General features: G+C 41.2%; 1 pseudogene; it reads right to left on the bottom strand.

Moving 5' to 3' along the window:
• LOC136400672 (translocation protein SEC63 homolog) lies at positions 1-3,119 on the bottom strand (annotated as a pseudogene).
• Positions 3,120-4,556: the final 1,437 nt, after the last annotated feature.

Here is a 4,556-nt window from a genome sequence, read left to right as displayed (position 1 = left end):
GTAAAAATAAAAAGTTTAAAGCTATAAATGGAGCTGTTATAATCTTGTATCACTGCAAAATGTCAATAAATGAATGATAGTTTATCAAGGATTTAAACTTGAGCAGATGTTACTTAAAACATAGTTGTGATGTTTATCATACTTTAATGTTTGCTAAAACTAAAGCTGAACAAATAAGTTGCTCACTTATAAATTGTTTTTCATGTACTTTTTTTTTTACTGGGACCATAAGTTGATCAGATAATACATAGCTCACACTTCTGAACAGTTATAACAAAGGGTTTATTATCATTTGCAAATGAAATAAATACACCATCCCACAGTTGAAAGGCTTTAACAAGCCTTAAGCATCTTTTCAGACTTCACCAAGGCACCAGCACTGCCTAAGTTATATTACGCACCCATTTCTAGGAAAGAACTAACAACCTCCCTCAACATCAGTTCCGCACCATTTCTGGTTTATTATACACTTCCAAAACAGCAAAAATTTGCAAATATGTGCAAATATTATGGTCTATTTGTAGTCCTGATTAGTCATCATCTTCCTCTTCTCCCTCCTCTTCTGCAAAGCTGTCTTCAAAGCCCTCGCTGTCCTCCTGGTCCTCGTCCCCTTCTACTGTGGTGTCCCACTGCGGGTGATTTTCTGGCACAGGCCTCATGAACTTCCAACTTCAAAGATTTTATTTGATCCAAACCCATATAAGAGTCTGATCTCAAAAACACTGTACACTGATAATTTCCAGGCTGCCCGGTGCAGGAAACTTCAGTTCTACCTCCTCTGTATCTTTTAGTGTACACACGTGATAAGGCATAGATATTAATGTCTGCTCCTTCCTATCCACAATATAAAGCCACCACCATTCTTGCTTTTCCTCAGGAAAGTAAAGACTATAAACAGGATGGGTTATCTTTGATTTGGTTTCCAGCAGAGCTCTCTCCTTTCTCTGTATACTTTGTTGCAATTCTTGCCATTCTGCTTCATCATCTTTGTTCTGCTTTTCATCTTGCTCTCTATCAAAGTCTCTGTCACTACCATCTTCTTTCTCACTCTGGGAGTCTCTATTCGTTTCTTCTTCAGAATCACTGCCTTTGTCAGAAACTTCGTCTTCCTTTACTGCAGCTTCACTCCCAATGACTCCATTTGCTTGCTTTTGTTTCTGTTGCTTTGACTGTGATAATGGCACAGGTATAGGTTTCTTTTTTACAGTTTTCTTTTTTTTTGATTTAGTGGTTTTCTTGGGTCCTTTACTCTTCTGTTGCCATCCTCCTTTCGTCCTGTTCTTGTTAGTATCGCCCTGCTCATCTTCTGCTGGCTGTTCCTCTGCAGCACAGATGGACTGCTCCTTTTCAAACACTTCTGTCATTGTTTGCTTGTCAATTTAACCAGCACTGTAACTAGGGATCCTACTGTGATGTTGTTGCTGTCTTCATCATCCAATACCTGTGATTTTATGTCCATAGTCACATATGGAAAACTCCCCAGGATAGCCATAACCTCTTCATATTTTTCATCTTCAAGGAAGTGTAGTAGATTGTGATGATCTGCTTCTTTTAAACTCACAAAATCCTGGATAGTCTTTATTTTGTACTTTTTATGATTAGAAACCCTTCTAAGATTGTCCTCTTCGATGTGAGGGAGCTGCAGAAGGGGCGACTTAAACTGCTGAAGGCCCTGCACAGCCATCTGAGAAAGCTTCATGCAGTTTTCTAGGGATGCCAAAGTTGGAGCACGAAACTCCCTTTCTTCACGGCTCCGTGCCATTATTATTAGTTGGCAGTTTACATTAACCATTTCTTGAAGTAGGGCAGGGCATATTTTCAGCATAAATTGCTGATCTTCTTCAAGGGTCTCAGGAATTTTCATTCTAGCAAGATGAGACAGTAAAAGAACTCTGGCCTTCAGGCTGTATGGACAGGTAAGTGGAGGTTCATTCTTCTTTAAATTAATGCTGCCAATTTCTCTGATTAACTGAGGTATTAGAATATTATCTGTTGGTCTGCTTGTGGCATCTTTATTATACTGAGGATCAAATTCAGAGGCTCCTTGCCTGACCAGGCGGTGGTGCAGTGGATAGAGCGTTGGACTGGGATGCGGAAGGACCCAGGTCCAAGACCCCGAGATCTTCAGCTTGAGCGCCGGCTCATCTGGTTTGAGCAAAGCTCACCAGCTTGGACCCAAGGTCGCTAGCTCGAGCAAGGGGTTATTTGGTCTGCTGAAGGCCTGCGGTCAAGGCACATATAAGAAAGCAATCAATGAACAACTAAGGTGTCGCAAATGCACAACGAAAAACTAATGATTGATGCTTCTCATCTCTCCATTCCTGTCTATCTGTCTCTGTCTGTCCCTCTCTCTGACTCTCTCTCTGTTTCTGTTTAAAAAAAAATTCAGAGACTCCAGTCAAAACCATAATGAGACGTTTCATATCCATATTTTGAGTTTTATAAACAAAATAAGTATAAATCTGTGTTGTACGTATTAGAATCTGGTCTCCACTATTGCGTATTGAGCGATATCACCAAGACCCCACAACAACTGGAAGGATAACCATGAATGCTAATCCATACACAAATGAAACCAAAATTGATTTTTTCTGGTCAACTATCCAAGCTGGCAGAGCAATTCCAAAACTTGTGGCTTGAGATCCATCTGGATTTCCAAATTCTTCCCCATTTTTCCGGGATTCTTCATCTGTTAAAGCAGAATAAGCTTTTGCTATCCTCATGAACATAACTTCATCACCTCCTTTATCTGGATGATATTTAAGTGACAGCAGATGATATTGTTTCTTAATTTCCGCTACCATGTTGCCCCGGGATCCAAATTTAATACTTCATAAGGATTATATTCTTGATATTCTCCGTCTGTTTTGGAAACTTTGTATGCAAGGAATAAGAGTAATGCCCATCCTGCAAGCAGAACTATTTTCTTTACTGTAGGGATAATATTTGGCTGGGGTTTTAATAACCGTAAACGATATCACATACATCTTCCATATACTTTTCTGGTCTCGGGGCCAGAGCTAGTATGTGGCTGGGATCACGATGAGCCCCACGAAGGAAGTGAGGAAGTAAGAGAAGGTGTTCCCACTGTCATCGTACTGAAACTGCTGTCTCGCCATGGCACACCCTCCTCTACCTCCCTCTCCTCACCGGCGCCCCGCGACCCCTCTCAGCGCTCTGACTCCTGGCGCCCCCGTCCCGGTATGGCATAGATCGGATGCCAACGCCGCCTCTCCTCCCCGCCCCCCTGTTCTACTTTTTTATACATTCATTGGTTGGTTCTTGTATGTGTCTTGATCAGGGATCAAACTGGCAACCTTGATGTATTGAGATGACACTCTATCCAATGGAGCTACCTAGCCAGGGCCTGCCTCCTGATTTTTAACTACCACACGAGTGTGGAATGAATTCAATTCAGTGTCTCTGTTCCTCCTACCAATCTCCACTTGACTTTTTCTGTATATCCTTAGTTATAGGTCTTCTGTTCCGTTAGACTTGGGGCAGTTCTCAATGATGGTTATTTTGTAGTTTAGTTATAATTTTGATGTGGTTGTGGGAGAAGTCCAGTGCAGTGTTTACCTACTCCACCATCTTGACTGGAACTCTAGCTTTGAGCACCTTATATAATCAGTGCATATTATTCCCTTTAATTCCAACATGTAGGTACTACAATTCACCCCACTTTACAGATGAAGAAACTGAAGCAGAAAGAATAAAAGGGACTGATGGTGCAGTGAATAGAGTATTGACCTGGGATGCTGAGGTCTCAGATTTGAAACCTTGAGGTCACCAGCTTGAGTGTGGGGTCGCTGGCTTGAGCTTGAGATCACTGACATGACACCATAGTCACTGGCTTGAGCCCAAAGGTCACTGGCTTGAAGCCCAAGGTCGCTGGCTTGAGCCAAGGTTGCTGACTTGAGCAAGGGGTCACTTGCTCTGCTGTAGCCCTCTGCCCCTGTCAAGGTACATATGAGAAAGCAATCAATGAACAACTAAGATGCCACAACGAAGAACTGATGCTTCTCATCTCTCTCCCTTCTTGTCTCTGTCCCTCTCTCTGACTCTCTGTCTCTATTAAAAAAAAGTCTTTGAACATAAAAAAATGTTGTCAATTAATTGTAGATACTAAATACTTAGTGAAAATACAACATTAGCTATGTGGAAATATCATGCCACTTCAGGACAGAGGTTATCTAAAAGGAGCAGAGGGGAGAAAGTATATCAGGCATTCAAATATATTAGTAATATTGTATATTTATAAGAAAATAGGAACTAATAATAAGTGACTTTTGCCATTATTTAGTATATTGAAAAACTAGAAATTATCTCAGTGATCAACAGTGAACAAATCCAACATTCTACCTACAGATTGATCAAAATTTCTGGGGCAAATCACACCAAGAAGTAGGGTGGTGTTCCCCAAATTAATGATTTTCATTTTCTTAAAAATTTTTTTTGGCCCTGGCCAGTTCACTCAGTGGTAGAGTGTTGGCCTGGTGTGTGGAAGTCCCAGGTTTGATTCCTGGTCAAGGCACACAGGAGAAGCGCCCATCTGC

The sequence above is a fragment of the Saccopteryx leptura genome, chromosome 3, assembly GCF_036850995.1.
Source record: "Saccopteryx leptura isolate mSacLep1 chromosome 3, mSacLep1_pri_phased_curated, whole genome shotgun sequence".
Lineage (NCBI taxonomy): Eukaryota > Metazoa > Chordata > Mammalia > Chiroptera > Emballonuridae > Saccopteryx > Saccopteryx leptura.
The sequence above is the reverse complement of the archived record's forward strand: the minus strand, read 5'-3'. Positions and strand labels throughout refer to the sequence as shown.